We start from the raw sequence: 21,700 nt of genomic DNA, 5'->3' as shown, positions 1-21,700 counted from the left end.
ATGTATTTATATATTATATATATATATATATATATATATATATATATATATATATATATATATATATATATATATATATATATATATATATATATATATATATATATATATATATATACATACTTATCATTATTTATTTACATCTGATGTATAAATGTTACAGTGAATGTGTATTTTAAAAAATATATAAAATGTAATTTTTGTCATGAGGCCCGGAATCATCGTTTTCCCAATGACCGGTCATGATTTTCATCTACAGACATGATCAATATTCATCTTATTTTTAAAAAATGTTAAAATTAATTATTGATAGAATCAAATAAATTCACCGCTTCACTATTTTACATCAATTGATAAGCATAATAATAGAAAGAGACAAATCGACCAAATAATAGACTGCGCTAAATGTGGCAAACTCGAATAAATATTAAATAAATTGTAATAAACGCATTTCTTGATTGTTCAATGGTCAGCTGTATCTTTGCTAAGACCAAAACTTAAAAGTCCTATCTAGCAACTGTCACTCACAAAAAGTTATACACTCATAACACGTATGTACATTGACTTGTTTCTTTTATTTTATAAATAACAAAATGCTGCAAACTTCAAAAGTACCGCAGTCAATCCTCAATTAGCTGCATGTGGCATGTTGAACATAACTGATATGTGTATATACAGTATCATTAGGAATACTTCAGTTAAATTGAAATTATTGTGACGCTATTGTGGCAAATAATGTCACATAATCACCTCTATGGAAAATGTATTTACTTTATTTTAGAATTAAATATTTGAATTAATTTTGGGGCACTACAGTTCAATGAATTTCTAGACGAAACGCCGCTGCTGCTATACAGCAACATTTTTTTTATAAAACAGAGGGTCTCCTTAAAACGTAATGACATCCTGTGTGCTCAAGGCATCAACGTGTTTACGACTTATACTTCAAGGGTTTCCCGACGCAGTAAACAAAGGCACATCTCTCACGAGCAAAATTATTTATAAACATATATAGACTTAGTCGTATATACAAATTTCTTATGAAAGTGTACTCTGATTTAAGTCTATGTGTTTCTCGAGTGCGATATTTTCAAGATCCTATATTTTTTAATACGCAAGCGGTAAAACGTAAATATTATATAAATATAATCTAACAATAATATCATAAAACATCGCAGCTTCGTTAACAGAAACAGTTATGATTCATATGTTATGGTGAAGTATCAATTTATCTTATCTGCAATATACGTTTGAAGCATCATACAATAGATGTAAAATAAGAAACAACGCTAAAATAAATCCATAGTTTCCCACACGTACAGAGATATTAAAATAAGCATAAGAAAAGATAACTATACTTCAAATTGTATGATTGTGTGGATCTACCATAACCAGCACTTGTAATAAATTCGTTTTCATGTCCTCGAGTCTCATGGATTCCCATATTTTATATTATAAATTTTCTATTATATTCTTTAATTAAAATTATACACAGTGTACTTACAATTCGGATTATCCGTACTTGAAATATGTTTTTTTAAATTGCTTTAAAAAAATTGAATTTATTTAAAAATGTAAAAATGAAGAAAAGCACAAAACGCTATATCATATTAAGGACTGAAATAAAAATCCGTATTAGACGCCTTATAGTTGTGGAATACCTGTAATGAATAAATCTCACCGAAAATTTTAGTAGTGGTGCTGCGTTTGCCGATTAGTATAGACCAATCCTGTCACGCGTACACACCATGACAATATTCAATGAGTTGACAAGACGATGAATTAGTTTTTCAATTGAAAAGGCGATAAATCGTGCATATATCCTCGTAATTGCGGCGTCGCGTCGAATGAAACATTAATCTAAATACTCGCATCGTTTAGTGAATTAACAACGCCCAGTAGGGAATGCGACGAAGCAACGGTGGCAATTTGCATACTCGACAAATTTTTGTAGCTTGATTGATTTTATGTCCACACACAGAGGTCAAAAAGGTTCATGATGTCATCTCTTCGAAATATATGTACTCAGTACTTTGCAATTACGCCCTACGGACGCTGCAGCAAATTTGACATAAAACAGCGAGACGACTTATTTTATAAATCGCCGGGTGTGCCGTTCGTTTATTGCAGCTTTTATGACTTATGCCAGCTATTATGTTAAATATACAATAAAATTTAATAAGGACTGAAAGCACAACTAACATGTGTATGAAGTACATATATCTAAGGCAGAGTTTCTCAAAATTTCAATTGTATATGATATACTGATATTTTACAAAAATTAAATTAATATTGCACAAAAAAAATGTGGCCACAAAGATGAGGTAATTATACGCCCATTTTAGCTGTAATTAATATAGTATTTTTTCCAATAAATTTGTAAATCATATATTTTATTTTTTTAATTTTCTGCAAAATTCATTTTACAACAATTCATTTATAAGTGTATTATTTTTAAAATACTGTTATGCGAAGTTTATTTTTTATATGTATTTTTATTTCAATTTTTAATGTTTTTGACTTCATAACTTTTTTTCTCTATAATATTTTTTAATAAAATTAAGATTTTATAATTTTGAATAGTCGTTATTTTTAAACTAGATGACGAAAAGGCTGGTTAACGAATTTTTAGATATATACTATACTAGATATATTATTATATTAAATAAAGCTTGTTTGTCGTTTGTGCTTAAAGCATAGCGTCCTCACAGATAAGCCACCTGATTTTTTGAAAGATTGCAGAACCAGTTAAAATTCAAATGAAGAAGATATTGCTGCTTCAAGCATTTACTTTGGTTGCCCTTCGAATATCTTAATCGAAAATGCAGTTCGCTTTCGAACAACATCATTCAGAGAAGAATTCGATATTGAATATAAATTTTATAGAGGTACTAACGGATCAACCGATGTGAGTAACCATGCTTTTTTACTTTGCTTCGTGAGGTATAGTGAAGCTGAAGACTTCATGGAAAAAATTTTACTGTGCCTCGACTTAACAGGACGAATCACAAGCGCAGCGCTTGGACTCAGGCAATTACGTCGGAGTGTTTACAGATGGTGCTGCAAATAGGACTGAATAATGATCTAATTACAAAAAAGCTAAATGAAAATCATAAATTAAATTTCTTAGTCGAGCAACGATTTCTAGTGCGAAAGTATGGACTTATCTAACACTTTTTATTGAACTTAAGGAACAAATAAACAGTTTAGGATATTGATCTTGAACCTATTAGAACTCTTGTTGGATAAGGAACGGATATTTGCATATATGGCAGAAACGTTCAATTTTCTAAATAAACTTAATACTTCTTTCCAGGGATTTTTGATAAATAATGAACGATTTATAAGGTGCATATATTAATGCACATAAAAAATAATCATATTTCCAAGAATAAAACAAGGTTTCAGTTTCCCTACTGCAGGTCTTGATTATTCAAGGTCACATTCTCACCGTCTGATATATCCACCGGAAATAGCACCTTCAGATTACCACTTATTCCGCTCAACGAAGCACAATTCTTCTTACACTCAATTGAAAAATCTAAAAGAGAGTGCTGATATCTAATAGACAACTAATGCACTAAAAGTATATTTTAAATTGAGATTTCTCTACGAGATCTATATATGAGTTTATTAAATATCAGGGGATAATTTAAACAAATTATTAATTTTGTTTAATAATTAACTAGATAACTTTATATCAAATTTTGAGAGATTAAAATAGCCAACAATAAATAATATATCATAAGGAACGGTAATGTAATAAATAGGTTGGGAACCTTTGTTTTAGATGTATTAATTACTTGTTGTAATGAATACTATAAATGTTTATAATTAGGACTTATAGAATACATATCCATGTATTGTATTATTTTTAGTAAAAAGGGTTGCGAAATTATTATGCAGTTCGTTTTACTTTAATTAGTAGGTTAGCGTCAAATAGTATTTACCGGCACACCTAAAACAATGTAGTAAAATAAGCGAACCCCTCTGATAATTAATGATTCTTATCTGCATCCCGCTTACTGATTAGAAAGACAAACTTTGTATAAATGTGTTGTGTTCTTCTCGAAAAGTCTACAGCAAACGTGAATCATGCAAATAATGTAGAGCTGTTATCTGAAGGTCGAATGAACTCTAAAGAATCTATAGTCCACTATCTGGAAAACAGCCAAAATTATTACAATTAAAAAAACGAGAAAGAATATTGTAATCCGATTAATTATCGTACCATTAGTATACAGTCTTCATTGTGACAAAGAGACAAGTGATTTTTGCCACCGATTCTGAACCTTTTTCAGGGAACACAGACTTCTCACTTCACTTTTTTCTTTCATCTACTTTAATTTTCTTTTGACTTGGCACTCACAAATCAATCGAAATCACACAAAACGGAGCTAATATCGATCAATGTCACTCTGAGAAGACCAAGAAAGCAACCGCTTCTCTCTTCGCGTCAAATCTAGTAAACAAGAGTTCAATAATACACACGTATATACAATAATAATTTAAAAAATTGCTAAAAATATCCATCCCTCTATTAAATAACCAGTGTTGTATATATAAGCTGGCAGCTTAGTAGTGTATAAAATACAATATTTTTTAATTTATATTATAAGAAAAAATCTAAGATTAGACTCGTGTTATACACGACACAATTAGTGTAGTTTTTCTTCTCGATGATTTCTCGAAAATTTTTGCTTAAAAATTAAATTTGTACGAATATGTTTTACAGCTGCTGATCTTTAAGAACGGGTGGGTCCGTGCCAGATGTTTGAAAATATGCATGCTTTATTAGACGCTTTAATAAACGTCATAAATATTCGAATGGCAGACTACTCTAATCGGCCTTATCTTTGCTTTGATAATTTAAGAAGTACATAATGAATCGGAAAATTCAGAAATGTATGATAGCTTTCCACAGAAATACTTTAATAATTGAAAGAGTTTTTTTTATTTATATCTTATTTGAAATTAAAAAGAAAATGTGAAGTAGCAACAGCTGTTATTTTCTCTACGTTCCGGGTATAAATACACCAAAAATTCCTTTGTAATTCAATGCTCTTTAATCAACCAATGTTAACGATCGGTTTGATCGTTCGATTATTCGCGTCCATAATAAAAATCATTTTGTTCTCTTTTAAAAAAGTTTGTTCTCTTCAACGGTCCAGTTTTATGTTTATTTATAATAAAAAAGATGTACAATACTAATATAATAATAACATAAGTTATACATATTTTTTATTTATCAAAAAAGAAAACATAATGCATAGTTGATTAATTCATTGAGTGATATTTGTATGTATATACATATGTATGAATTATATTACGAAGTTTTTTCGTTCTTTGTTGTTCTTGTATTAAGCCAAAATATTATCATACATAGAATAGCTATCTCATATTGCACTTACAGTAACAAATTCTTTAGTTGTAATTTTTATAAACTTGATAATCGCACTTACAGAATTTCTATTCATATCATATATGAATCTTTCGTTTAGAATATTATGCAATAGTTTCCCGTAGGCATGGCTCGAGCATACCACATAGTATGTGTATTCAATTCTATTGAAAACCAGTTTTCCATATACTATATGTGTATTATATTCAAGCTCTTATCGCACATGTCTAACGTCACATCTTTGACTTTTATATTTTTATTCGAGTCCCATTGAAGAGTGCGAGAAAATGCTGTTTGTAAATAATTCGTGGGCGAAGATGCAACGTGCGTGTGGTATTGCGATACATTTTTCAACTTTCACTCATTCTGATTATGAATGAACAAGTACAGTGCATATTGCGTTTTGACTATATGTTTTTAGTATCGGTTAGATAAGCCCTTTGATTACGAAAAAGCTGACTGGAAAAGAGCTTACATTTCAAACAGCAAATATACACTGTGCAAGTCACTAAATCAATCGACGATGATATTAACTATTTCACATCCGTAATTGAACAAGCATGAATTTTTCGTTCCAACGCGTATTACTGAATGTAATAAATCAAAATATAAACTGAAAAATAATAAAATATTGCAAATGAAAACATTGATAAATAATTTAACCTACAATTTTCGTGTTAATATTAAAAAATATATATTATATAAAACAATACTTGGTTGTATAAACTACAATATAAAAAGTAGCTCTAGGACCTCAGTTAAGTAAATAGTTATAAATAGTTTTGGGGTTATTAATTTAAATAATTAATTAAATAAACTAGCAACCTGTACTTAATTGTAATATATATATTCTATTCGTATTTTTAATCTTATAATAAATTAATCTTAATTCACACATTTTTTAATTAATGTCAATTCTTGGGTAAAGCAAAAAAGCGTGAGGTAAAAACAACATGTTCGTCATCTTGATTAAGTATGAAATTTAGTAATACTAACAAACAATATGATAATTGAGGGCAAGGTTGATCAGTAACAATCGAGATGGAAGAATATTAATCGAATAAATGATTGGGTGACAGTTGGCCAATTAAAAATATATACGCACTAAATACCGGGAACTAAGATCCAATTGATGATAATACGGAATATATTATATTGTGCATTGAGTCGTTTGGTAAACAATGACCGATGTTCATTGGCTTTGTCTAAATCAAGATTTTGCATGTTTACCCATTAAGTTAACACATGTATCTTTCTATCTGGATGCAGAAATTAATAGGTTATTTCAATTGTGTCACAAAAACGAACAAGCAGAATATTAAAGAAGAGAAATTATTTTGGGGCTTGTTTTTATTTCATTTAGTAAAGTTCTTAACGAAATGACTTAAAATAAACAATCATAAGATTGTGAAAGTACATTATAAATAGTATGTTACAGATATAAGTAACGAAAAATATATGAGTAATCGCTATCTTTGGATTTCAAGACAAGATTAGAATTAGTGAATTACAAAAATAAATACAATAACAAAATGAGTAATCACTGGTTTTGGTTCTCAAAGTTAAAATTAATATATTAGGCAGATGAACACAATAACATAATGAGTAATCGCTGTTTTTTGGATCGTAAATTAAACATAACATATTTTATTGATATATTTTAAAACTCTAGTAAATTGCATAGATGCTACGATTGTCTGACATTTTTTTAATGAAAAAAATATATAAAATAAATCACTAAACGCGCAATCGATCAGATAAACACGCTAATTGGTACCGAGCACTAGGTAATTATATTTACAAGTCACACAATGTCCTCCAGCATCTCGATTGGTGCGCGTATTTTGAAGCAAACTAAATTATATATGGAAATGCTGTCAAATTAAATATGGAATAGATAAAAAAAGCACTCAGCGGAATAAGATTTCAGCCTGCAAAAGAATAACCCAGTTATGCTTTAATAAATCAGTATCGATCCGCCTCCGAGTGACCTGCTTTGCTTTTCTTTTCGATTATATTGCTCCTGTGTTGTAAAAGAAGCGCATTTTGCCACTTTACAGATTAAGAACCGTTTTCGTGCTTAGGGCTGTTTCGAGACGGCTTTATGAATATTATTTCCGAGCTTGAGTTGCACCAGTTGCTAGTTTCAAACTCTGACCGAGTTACTTTTATTGTAGAAAATCACGCGACACGTCTATCTTTTTATTATGCAATATGTATATATAATACATACATATATATACATATATTCTTAAAATCGATATTACTCCAGTTAGGAGTGGCGCTTAAGCCTTTATAAGTACTTGGATACGGTTGAGGTATCTTTTCCGGTCTAGAGTTTTTATTGTGTTACTAAATTGTTGCAAATGCCTCCACCTGCACTCCCCCCCCCCCCACCTTCAAATGATTTTGGACCTTATTATAAATGTTCTGCAGCTGATTTACATTTCACACCACGAATATTTTCATTATTGCAGGTCTCAGCAACCTTTTGCAGGTCTCAGCAACCTTTTTTGGCTGCGGGTCAAAATAATTAGAATGTGACTATTAAAAAGACTATTCGGGTCAGTGAATACTTTTGGTCCTAACAACCATATATGTGGTCTAGTCTTGACATCGTAACACATTAAAAAATAATATTTGCAGAACTGAAATGGGTCACTTCAAATCATCAAACGGGTCACTTTGTGACCCGCGGGTCATAGGTTGCCGAGCCCTGTCCTATTGACTCGAAAACATTTTATGTCACTTGAAAAAAGGAGTCTAGATAGAGAGAAGATTACATAAAACTATTCGTTCGCAAAATCAATTTTTATGCCATCGGTTTATAATCGTTAAATTGTAATAAAACAACGGTACTATGAATGGATATTTGTAACACATAGACTTACTTCTTTTGAAACAATATATTATAGCTTGTCGATGTTGTGTCATTCTTTTACATCGCTTATGTATCAAATTGCAATCTTCAATAGTGACTTGATGATTCTTAGCACCTCTGACAATTTATTGTCTGGGACTGAGGTCCGTAGTTTGATTGTTCTCCCGCATGATGACTTAACTCGGAAAAACATTATTCATAAATACGTTACTGGTTTCATCACTATAAATTTTATTTATATTGAGAAATGACACCTTAATGTAATTCAAAGAATGATAGTTAACCACAGTCTGACAGAGACATAAAATCACAAGATGTCTCAACAAAACAGAAAACAATACATACATATGTATATAAGGTTTTGCAATTTATTCCCAGATCAGCTCAATGAAATAATCGGCTTTAAAAAAATGAAATACATTCATGTTATTCTTATTCTTAAGTTGGCTGTCATATTAGCGCTTTTTATTTTATTTGCTGGTCTACGGAATATTTCAGTGGAATTGCATGCAAATCATTCTCTCAAATTACATAGACATGAGATAAGACGTGTCTTTAATAATGAGTTGGTTGGTCTGAAAATACTTAAAAATGTAAGATTACAACACCCCTCGGGAAATAAATTCAATAGGTATTTACTAGGATCGTATTGTTCCAATCACAATTCGTTTACCCTTGATATGATAAAATTATTTTGTATAACGATTATAAAATTATTAAGATTTGTAATGAATAAAAAGATAAAATAATGCCATATTTTAACCGCGCGTTTCAATGACTTCAATTATGATATTCAGTGGTGACAAACCGTTTTAGATCACAATGATGTATATTTATTTTAGATTACGTCCCTGTAAAGGTCTCGTAAATGTCCCATATTTACATTTTTGAAAGTGTGATGATTTATAATTTTTGGAGATATTATTAATAAATATTTTAAATAAGTCACAAAAATCATTAAAAACCCTATATTTTTTACATACATGTTCCGTTAATTTTTAAATATTAATTACATAATATCTGAAAAGCAATGCTAATAAGATTTTCGTAAGCGTTCGAGCGGTAATACAAAGCGCAACCGAAGCAAAACCGATTATTGTTTACACTGTAAACAATAATTCGATGAATTTGCTTTGTAAATAATTTAAAAAATGCCTGTGTTTTTATTTGAGTACTTAACGGAAAAAAATCAACATGTATGTAAAATGTTATTTGGATTTCCCATGTAAGATAAATAAAAATGATGCCAAGCTTGTAAATAAATATGATATTATTTCGTAATAATATAAGGTCAGTCAGGAAACGTTAAAACTAAGCAAATAAAAACAGGGATTTTTTTACTAAATGTATTGATGTTTAAAATAGGCTTTAATACAATTCTTTATTAAAATCATTCTGGACTGTTTTAAAGGCCTCATCGTATAAATATTATCTTATAGAAAAACTTTTTTATTTTTTGAGCAAAGATTTTTTATTTTTTCATCATATTTGTTATTTTTGTATTAAAGATAACATTTTTCTTTACTAAAATAAGTAAATACATCATATAAAATCATTTAAAATATAATTTAATAAACGTACTAAACACTATTATTAGTATATAAAATTGAATTATTGTATTTCAGTAAAAACGTTATTTAAAGAAAGTTTTGCGATTTATATAAATTATTTGGAGAATATGAAACATCACAACAATAACATGTTTACAATAATTTGACGCAAAATTATGAATATCTTCTGATGTGTCACATCTTTTATATCAATCGTTTAAGAAAGCTTTAACAAATCGCTGACGGGGATGATTGAGAACTAATTGCGTTGTTTTCCGAAACACACACTTTTTCGTTGGTGCTTATTAGGTGGCCAAAGGGTTTTAAGTATAAAGTCATTTGATGTAAGGTCGAGATAGTTGTGGTTATTATGCAATACTGGGTGTCCTGCACGATTTATATATCCTTTTATTCGCTACCATTATGTAATGCAGATATCTCTTTCGTCGTTTAATGGCAATTATTATTATTCGTGTGATGTCTATATTAATCATGAACGACAAAGATTTAAATTTCAATGTTAAAAGTCATATTTTTGTTTCCGGGATTTCTAAATTAAGCATAAAGACATCCACACCAAACCATAGTATAAACAGATATACATAATATAATATTTTTCACTCTAAGTAATACTTTTTCTTTATATTTTTCTGGGGTGTTTTTTTCCGATTTGTCCTTATGTTCCTTTTAAAAAATTATTGTAAGTTTTCCATTTCTATTCATTTTCATTCAGCAAATTATCTTTGGCTTCTTTCATATTTTTATGAATTTTCTACGCTTGTTCATTAGTTCTAATATTTCGTCCTTCACCGTTGTTGCTTTATGGCTGCCTTTTTAGTCTCGATGAACTTTTTTCCCACTTAAATCATTGTTGTTTTCATATTTTCCCACTTATTTTTCGCCTATATGTAGATCATTGCAATTTTACTAACCATTTTCGTCCTTTTAGTTTTCAGTCCATTTCTGGGCATAAATCAAATCTGCAAGAATTCGTCAAATGGCAAAAAATATTTTATTTCACCAAATTATGCTAAAAAAACTGCAGCACTACACTATAGATTGGCGGATAAATAGTGACGAGTAGCAATTATACACAGATTGGGCCGCTACAGTAGTATTTAATTAAAGTATTATTATATAGTTGCATGGTTATTAAATAATATTAATAAAATCAAAGTTGTGCCTATAGTATAGTGTTGCTCTCGCCGCTGTCGCGTACAAATAATTTGGCCCCACACTACTCTCCCCTAGCAGTAATTTTTAATTGTGAAATTTAACTAGGAATAAAGTCGGTACATCACTACAATATAAAAAATAATCAATTATTAGGACAAATTATGATAATTTTTGTGTAGCGATTTTAATACAAGACATTTATATTTTTATTTCATTTTAAGTAAGTGCAAAATACACTATAATATGTACCATACTATATTCAAATGCATTGACAAGTCATTTTTGATTATTTTGAAAAGATGATTTATTATGAAATCATCATGTAATTCTATATTTAGTTATGTTTTGTATCAATGTAATTAGTACTAAATAAATAATACTGATTTAGTTCTCTTAATGCAAGATTATGTTAAGATTCTGAAGTGGCCGTAATACATAAGCAATAGTGTTCGTTCATATAGTAATTTAATGGCTTTCCAAAGGTCCATAAAATAACACCGCATAGTCGGGTGTTTGTCAGACACTCAATGCAACACTTGTTTGTGTTGTTGGTCTTTATTATTAGCCAAAGTTTTTCGAATAGAGTAATGACCGGTGACGGAGGGGTATTTGGATTTAGAATGCAGTGGTGCGTTTTACCATTTGAGCTTCTCAAACTTTGGAATCCTCTTTATCCCAACACTGATAGTAAACGTCGCACTGGTTAAAATTATTACTTATGGCAAATGAATCAGATCATTATATAATTAATTATTTAATAGAATGCGCACAAAATTAGCACTATCTAGACCGCGCATCTTGTGTCAATGTAAACAATACAATATGAAAAACGAGATAGCATTTTAAAATATTTACTGTGAATACTCTAATTTTAGATAAGAAAAAGACAAAAACTTGTGAATTTAAATTTATTTCACTTTAGTCTCTCGCCTTTGGAATTTTCGAGGATCGCTTTAACCATTTTGCTCATATTCGGATTGTGTCTACTAATGCTTTTCAGCCCACGCTAAATAATCTCCTGAGTCATTTCTGTGGACTAGGGTTTATTTGTCAAATGCCTAAATTAACATAAGATGGCCGTGAAGATTCCTACGCACTTTTAGTTTGGCTATATATTGTATTAAATATAATTTTAAAAATATATGAAAAACAGATTTACTTCTTGACAAATTTACAGAATTTTATCTGCATACATAATTTAATGTGAGTAAAAAGAATGCTTATGATAGTGATTTTTTAATCTATACAATATAAATGTTTTTAGCTTACACGCATTTAATTAAAATTGTTAAAAATATTATTTTATTTTTGCCACCAATTGTATATTGCAACTCTTTTCAACTTCTATGTTCATCGCAGAATATTTAGAGAAAGATTCAGTTTTTTATTATTTGGCAAAAGTTTGAAAATATCTAAAAATAGATCTAGATAAGACTAATGCATTTTAAGAACGTGATACTAAATACATATTTGGATTCGAATGCAATTCACTAACTTCAAAGATAAATCTTCCATAATGCATCGATTCCTCGCCTATTCCTTTTAACACATTAAATCAAGTATCGGCACGATAAATTCATAAATAAATACGGAAAGGATCAAATATTGAACTATACGAATTTTCTTTGACGTGGTAACAGTTTTGCCATGTTTAGTCTATCTCAATTATAGTTTTCAACGCGCGTAATGTTATATTAACTAATTAGTTATTCATATAGCTCTGAATAAGTATGTGACGTGGCTTATATGAGAATGCTAAATTGTGTTTTTTGGACAACATTTGTCATTGTAAAACAACGACGGCGCTAATGTTGATCTTAGGTTATTTTCAATGAAAAGCAAACACTGATATAGGATGTAGTACATCTATTTAAAAATTATACCGTTTTAAAGATAACAAAATATAATTTTTTGATTTTAATACACACAAAATTAAAAAATAGCACCTTATAATTTGACTATTTCGAATAAAATAGACTCTTTAGTTAGAGTATAAAATAATTGTTATCGCTACGAGCTAGTTGTGACTCGAGTGCAGATCGATATTATCAGTGCCTATATTATATAGATAATTACCTCCCCCCCGTAATTTAGAAGAATCCCCTACTTATAAAGTTATGCTAATTTAAAATGTGAATAATTCAAGGTGGTCAAAAATAAAAATGTTTCGGTAATTGTTCGAGCTATGAGAGAGTAACCATCGCTTATTTCCGTAACACTTCTTTGTAAAATTGTTTTAAACATTCTGTTATATACAAATTTGATTTAAATTATTTTTCTGAAAAGGAATTAATTTGTTTTGAAGCAAACATTTGATAGTTATTCAATAGACTTGTATGTCGACATTAATACTTCATATTAAAATCCATTGGCACCTTTTCTATTGATCTTATTATTCTCAAAAATTAGCGACTGACATTTACTTATTTTTGTAAATAAATTTTTCAAGTCTCAAGTTTCTTCATTTATATTTCGCATTCATATATGTGTAATTTGTGTAGCGGAAAAATTTACAAACAATTTTGTGGTAACCGATTTATTTGGCCATAAGCGAGCCGGCACTCTGGCAACACTGGCGGCGCCTCGTCCGCCAATCTCATTAATAACATTCAGTAACGTAACTATTAAAATTTTTACAGCAGTAGCCAAAATCTGTATTTTATTGCCACCCGTCACCATCCGTCCAGAAAAATTGTAAATATAATATGATAAATATCTTAACTATAAACCAGTATAGTAAAAAATATCTTAACTATAAACTTATCTGGACAATCTTAACTGGACGATAATGCATATTTTTTAATTTATATCCTATCTGGATGATTGTAATTAGTAATTATTATACAATTATAATTACGATCGATTATCACGGAGTATGTTTTCCTCGATTTTCCTATTCTGAAGAATGAATAACTAAAATAAAATTGAGCTAGGTTGTGCAGAATGACATTTATTGATTGTAAGCTGTAATCAGGCCTGGCTGAGCAAGGCAACTAAAATATTTTTTAGAGTTGTATTCTGAAAATAAAACACGTCAAGTAACTTTCTCGGCAAAAAATTGTTACACCCTTCTAAACGCACCCCGCCTAAGTAGAATAATGTGGGGCATTGTCCCTCCCTTTGAATTTGGCCAGAAAAATGCATTTCATTTAGTGAAATGCATTTTTATCCTTCAAAAAAAAACAGTCCCGAAAATATTATTTTAAATGTAATTTCAGTGAAATCATATCGGAAAACATTTTCACCGGTAGATATATATTTTTACCAATGAAAATATAATTTATCTGCCAGGTGCAAATAAAATTATATAATTAAATTTTCCATCCAAATAATATATACATTTACATACTTATCATTATTTATTTACATGCGATATGTAAATGTTACAGTGAATGTATATTTTTCAATAAAGTTTTCACTAGTGAAATCTAAATACATTTTCAACGGTAGATACATGTTATTACTAACGAAAATATAATTATTAATATAAACTAATAGGCGCTTGAGAAATTATATGCTGCACTCAATTTGTCAGTTCAGAAACATCCATTTTCTGTTCAAACCCAAACCTAACCTACATGAACTCACCAAACCCAACTTGACCTAATGAACGTTTTAAAACTAATTATAGTTTTAGAACGTTCATTAGCTCAAGTCTAAAATACAAACTAAGGAAACTTATTTCTCAAAGAAAAATAAGTGAAAGAAACAGACTATAAACTCGCATATTTCTCTATAGTTCGGTTGCACTTTAATATTAGAAAAAGATTTAAAAATATGATAGCTATTCTTACCGTTATTATTTCGAACTTCTAATATAAGACTATTAGTCAAAGTGCATTCAAACCGAAATTTGGTCAATAAGAGGGCGTAAAAACAATTATCACTTCTCAGAAGTCAAAAATTCACGTCAAAAGCAATAAAATCGTGTCGGCGCCGTTGCACGCCCGGCAACGAGCGTTTCCACTGCGACGGCGACGGCACGATTTTATTGCTTTTGACGTGGAATTTAGCCTTCTGAGAAGGGATAATGGTTTTCTGCGGTCTCCTATTGATAAAAATTTGGTTTAGATGTGCTTCATTCGTTTCTCACTTATTGTAATTCGTAATATTGTTTAAAAAAGGCTTAATATGAATGCTAGATAACCCATCATTTCCACTGCGACAGCGACGGCACGATTTTATTGCTTTTGACGTGGATTCTAAACAGGTGGTGGAATTAACCCACCCTTTAATTTGACTAGAAAAATGCGTGTCATTTAATAAGATTATTGTAATCGAAATATTAAAAAAAAACAACCAATGACTACAGTGTAGTTGATTTTTGCCCGCCTTCCCTCCCCCTCTCTCAAGAAAAAGCTGAAATGACATCCCTGACTCGCGCCATTTATCTGGTTACTTTTCTATTTACAAGTTTTTTATGAGGAAAAAAGACAAAATGACAAAAAACGTAGACATTATAATATTAGTTTTTTTATATAGTTATTAATATATATTTTTAAATTTATTATTAAAGATTTTTAATGAACGGGTTAAAATGCTTTTTATATTTTTCGCGGTATTTACTAATGGTAATCGGATGGTGACGGGTTAAAATAGACAGATTGGAAAGAAAACAACCTTCTGGGCAAATATGCATATTGAAAAACATTATTAAAAATTTAATATTCACAAACTATTTTTGGAGGGAGGATGCGCCTGATTTTTTCCTCGGGTCCCGCGTTTCTTAGCGCCGACTCTGGCTGTAATAATAGTTCATAAATATATGTCACTGATTTATGTACAAACTATGATGTTGTTAATTGTGCTTACCCATTTGTAACGCCTGTCAGTTTACAAAAAATAAATTAATAAAAATAGTGATAGGCAAACGAAAAGTATTATAGTTAGGTAATTTCGAAACTACAGCATTTAATGGCTGGTAATAAAACCATATTTCATTAGAAATAGCTAATGATATTTATTTAAACAATTGAATTATAAAACAAAATAATATTAAATATATTTTTAAATATGATTTAATGTAAGTAATTTTATCTTCTTTCGAAGTTACCCAACAATAGCGTGACTGTTCTAAACTGTCGTTTTCTCATTCATCCAAGCTTCATTCAATGAGCAGTATGAAGAATGTCACGAGCTCACTCACCAAATCTACTTAGCTGACTGCGAGAAACCAGAGACCAAAGAGACTCTACAACTCTTTGGTCTATGATTCGACGCCTGCATTTTAATTTTACATAAATCGGTATAAATGATATATTTCTGTGCAATTAACTAGCAAAGTGTCGATATCTTTATTAATTTATAAATCAACTTTCTATGCAAATTGCTCTTGATCATATATGTCATTTACAAAGTCTATTGTCCAATTACGTTGAATTTCATTCAATGCCAATGAATGCACGCATGTTACATCACTCGAATAATTAATGACGACTTTGAACTTGGCACCACTATCAAAAAAACAACAGATACGCACAGTATACTCACCGGCATAATCGTATAAGCATGTTTTCGAAACTTTATTGATATCATTAGATCTAGGATTTCCCAGGGCAATTGGAATAATTCCAATCCTATTTATTACCTCTTACATGCCTATAGAGGTATTTAATTCCTCGAAATTGCAACACTATCTAGTTTTGGAGAAAACTAAACAGATTTCATTTCTAGATAAAGTTCTTATGACGATGTAAAGTTATGTTAAGATAGATAACCAGATTTTAAAAATATCAAAAGACACTAAAAAAGTCATCAATAAATTTTTGTTCATTTAGGGATGCTGCAGGAGCTAAAAATAAGCCACCACGAACTTTTGTTCGAGCTATGAAGACAGCCTTGTTACGTTAACGGCGATATAGTACTAATTGGGCGGTTTGAAATTATTTTGAAATATTGTGCTGACATCTGCTGTTAAATAAATGTTTAGCCAATTAGCAAACCATTTTTAATTTTAAATGTATGTGTAGTTCTTATTTATTTTAGTATTACACTATTTCAATATGAATTTTTAATGTATCAGTTAGCAACAAACTGTCTTTCAATTCGGTAATCTCACAATTTTTCATATTGACTTCTTAAAAATTGAAAATGAACTACCAATCTTCTTCTTCTATATCACCAGAAAGTGCATTTATTTTTTAACTGCATTTCTTAAATAATATATCATACGCATAACATTGTTATCGACTTCTGCTAAGCTCGCCAAAGTATGCCGATACATTGCAGTTTCCCGGTAGTAATCGTTATTGCAGCGCAGGTAGAAACAAAAATAACACAATCGTATTTTCGTGTGACGTATACGACTTTCTTCTTGTGACTTGGCTCTATAATATACATATGTGTAAAAATTGAAAACTGTGGCGTACACTGGCATATGATCTCATAATTGTATTGCAGTAACCCTAGATACTATTAAGCGATTTCATACTTATTTACGATGCTTGCCATTTAAATTAATAATTATAGCCAAATTTTTAGTCAAAAATAATGTAATTTAAAAAATATTTTTTTTGTAATTTTTAACGTTTTATTGCTTAGTAAATAAAATACTGCCGTTAAGATAACATGATAAAACCGTCGACTCAAACAATCGATGAATGTTTTCTCAACGTATTGAGTGATTTACCGTTACTGTCACAAATATTGAACATGCTTTCTGAAAAAATCAAAGCTAAGCAAAAATCATTACGACGCCACAAGTCTTGTTACAATGAAATTTGAAACAATGAATTGGCTGATGTAGAGTTCTAATAAAATTGTAAAACTTTTGAATAATTACGATATCTCGACAATCACAAACACTACATTGTTTAACTTACATAACAAGTGTGTGTTCGATATTGAAATCACTGGTAATTATCAGTCTTTTGGTGCCCGTTGAGGTTGAAGGAGCTCTGAAAAACGGTGGTTATCTAATATATAATCTATCCTAATTTTGTATTTTTCTAAAGATCTTTAATAGTTTAAGATGGATGATCAGCCCCCTAAGCCGTCAACAGGATCTTCTGCAGGGAAGAAAAGTAAAAAACGTATGTAATTTACGATTATAATGATTTAATTAATATTAGCAATACCGCTTTAATGTAATACTATTTTTTCAGGACCGAGACGAAAAGCCTTACGCATAAAAAAACTTTGGAAAGTTACATGTATTTCAGGTAACTTTTGAGACATTATAAAATTGTGCACTTTTCATGTTTGTGATTATTATTTACAATAATCTTTTATTTTAGTTATTAACGAAGATGGCTCTTCGGTAGAACGAGTCGAATTAGAAAAGCTATGGGATGCAGCTTCGTAATGGACTAAGCTGCATTGTTGAAAAGTGATGATACTTCAGCTGGTCCGTCGTCAATTCAATTGATATATTATTAAATTAAACAGGGCACAAATTGTAAGAATATTATCATTTTTTTTATGAATGCAAAAATAATTTAATAAAATTATACAAAACTATATTATATTAGTTGAAATTAAGTCGATATATCCCATGGTACAATTTCATCCTTAACAAAGTTTTCATCTCATACAAATACAATTTTTTTTCGCTTTGAAAATTAATGTACAAATTAAATAAACTGATTAATCGAAAATATATCCATATGTAATTAATATTTATGAAGTAAATGTTTACAATCTATCTTTCTATGTCTTTTTTGTTGCGAAATCTTATGGAGATTATATATATATATAGTCTAATAGTGTATTAAAAAAAAGAAAGAAATAGTTAGCTATGTGACACACAGTTAATTTATGGATCAACAACTTTGGTTAGTATTATTACGGTAATATGCATAAAATTAAAACACAGGATGCTAGAAAAGTATTTTAATTACCAAAAAATGTCAAAAAGTACAATAGATATTATAGTAGTTATCAAGCATGTATTTAACATCTTATTCTTTTTATCACTTTTGCATAATTATTAAAGTTTAAATGGCGAAAAATCACACAATAAGATTAAAAAATTGCAATTTTAAATCACAATGACAAAAACTGCAATTATAAAATGGCAAATTACTAATTCTAAAATGTTTAAAATACATTATTATTTAATAGGAGCAGAATATTGCAACTGAGTGCTCACATTTAAAAAATACATATGCTATAATAAACCATATACATATAGTTTGTATATGTGTATTCATATGCATTATATAATATATAAATATTTATTTACAATAAAGAAAAAAGGACGTTGGAAAAGATCCAAATAATAGTTATGTATCAGTAAAACAAATTCATGAATAAAAAATAATATTAATAAACATATTTCTAATCAGTTTAATAAAATTTGTTTCATTATAACAACAACATTTTTAATTCATATTTTTGATAACATATATTGATTAATATTTAAGAAATCTAAAATTCATATCAGTAATATAAATTTCGATAATATAAAAATTATTTAATTATTAATACCTTAGAATAAATATATGCACTCACTAAAATTGATGTATAATGGAACAATATAAAAATTAAGTAAAAAACTAATATCAAATCAAAAACAAGGCATAAATACACTAATATTATCTAAGAATAACCAATCGAACTAAGCAAATTAAAAAAATAAATGAGGTAGCCGTCACACATACCGATTTAGTGCTTTGAGTGTCACTCGTTATACTAAATTGTAAATGGTTAATAGTTTTTGTTTATTAAACCCATTCAAAGAATGTTTTAATACAAAACTGATAATTTATTTGCATATGAAATAGTCAAAAACGCATTATGCACAGCCAAATATTGCAGTCTTTACAAAAATATTGCTTTTTTCTAAGCCGCTTATATTTAATTTGAGAACAACCCATAACATTGATATAACGGTTTTTGTGAACACGATGATTGCCATAGTTTAAATCTAATAACTATAAAAGTTTTCTGAAAAATTGACCTCGTAAATATCTCAGCTAAGCTATTTATCCAGCTTGATTCATTATTTTGTTGCAAAATAGCAGTTACTTAAAAATGTTCTATAACATTTATTGAACATTTCATTATCAAAAAAAAATAAAGACAATCTGAAAATTAAAATTAAATACTTTACACATATTTACATGCAAATCTACTAGATTATTGCAGCCTTTCCCGGAAGGAATTTTTATTATCTGTAAGTAAAATATAGTCAGTAAAATGTTTAGTTTATCTGATGGACGACCAATTTTAAATTTATTTACTAATAAACGATATGCTGATTTAGTTGATTGATATCGAAATTACAAATGGGTTTTGTAAATCATTTTTGATAAGGCATAGAGGTGAAGAAATATTGTCATTGTATTTTTTTTCCATTATTATCATAATACTATATCAATTTTTTGCCCGTGTAAATTTCAATTTTCATAGAAAATACGGTTAACAAAAAATTATAGAATATAATTTGTATTACAATAATATACAGGTGATCCAATTCGAGTTTCCTATGTTGGCAGCACTGTAAATCAGACAGCTGTCAATAATCATGCGCCCAGAGAAAATGGACAGCGAAAAATTTACGCAGATTGTGCGTTAGAGCAGCAGGAATTTGATGCTGATTTTTTAAAGAAAATCTCCTTTAATGAGGCCCATAAGCAAAATTGCTATATATGGGGCGAGGAAAATCCTCATGAGATTCACGATAGACTATTAAATATCCAAAAAGTAACTGATTGGTGCACATTGTGGTCAGGTGGCATCATTGGGCCTTACTTTTTTAAAACGTTGAAGATCGGAGAAATGTACCGACGAAATGTACAAAAAGCCATTGAAAATTACATCGAAAGGATCAGCTGCTGCAAAAATTTCGGAGATGGGCATTTAATTGGTATTATTTTTAAAAATCAAAAAAATCTGAAGATAGCCATAATTTTTTTTTTTATTTTAAATGCTCGGAAACTGAAGTTGGATCACCTTTATATACTTTTTAAATAGCTTTTCTCATCAAATAATATTTAGTTATCACAAAAATAATCCTTGCAAAATTATTTTAATTTAAACATAAAAAACATCAAACATATGTACATACATTTGTATATAAAAGCCGTTGTAAAAACGCGAGTAGCTAACGTTTTAATTTCTAGTTCATTATTTATTTACCACTTTGTATGTTGGTGACGCGAATCTTCGTTTTGCGACACTTCGGTTAACTGGGAGACAAGGACGAAACTTTTTTTCATTTCAAACATTTCGAAACAAAACCCATCAATTTGTTTTGTTTCGAAATGTTTATTTGTTACAGTTACAGTTGCATATAACTCATAAACTGCTGCGACTCACATACAAAGTGTTAAAGTGGGGTCCACTGGACCTACCCAAAGGTTTTCACAGACCAACGCGGTAACGATAATGGACTGTGCTAATTTATAGGTACGAGGATTATCGCGGTAAGTAAAACTATACACACATCAGTTGCAGTTACCGCCTCAATCAATATGACTATTTAAAAAACTGATTGAATCAATCAAACCTCATCTCATACTGTACGATACGAGTCACCAATTATGTAAAGATATTAGAAAAAATATGTTATTCATTGGCAAAAATGTATGGTTTGTGATTATCTATTACTATATTAAATACAAGAGTATGTTTTCATGATAACGAATCAGATCGGACCTTGAGTATCATACCGCTTTGGTGTAAATGATCAATTCGGTACAGATATCACTGTCGTTGCTATCGCTACCGCGTACCACGTCGGTCTGTTAG

General features: G+C 29.4%; 1 long non-coding RNA gene across 3 annotated transcripts; it reads left to right on the top strand.

The window, feature by feature from the left end:
* The first annotated feature begins 490 nt into the window (after positions 1-490).
* LOC148234389 (uncharacterized) lies at positions 491-21,690 on the top strand. Of its 3 annotated transcripts, none has more exons than XR_015810040.1 (4): positions 491-551; positions 17,973-18,039; positions 18,112-18,168; positions 18,244-21,690. It is a non-coding gene; the product is annotated as an uncharacterized LOC148234389 (long non-coding RNA). The 3 variants fall into 3 exon arrangements; XR_015810042.1 differs by lacking the exon at positions 491-551 and adding an exon at positions 16,127-16,253; XR_015810041.1 differs by lacking the exon at positions 491-551 and adding an exon at positions 16,754-17,914.
* Positions 21,691-21,700: the final 10 nt, after the last annotated feature.

This window comes from Plectrocnemia conspersa, unplaced genomic scaffold, assembly GCF_051122295.1.
Source record: "Plectrocnemia conspersa isolate PC_06_02 unplaced genomic scaffold, ASM5112229v1 ptg000006l, whole genome shotgun sequence".
Lineage (NCBI taxonomy): Eukaryota > Metazoa > Arthropoda > Insecta > Trichoptera > Polycentropodidae > Plectrocnemia > Plectrocnemia conspersa.
This window is presented reverse-complemented; position numbering and strand designations above follow the sequence as displayed.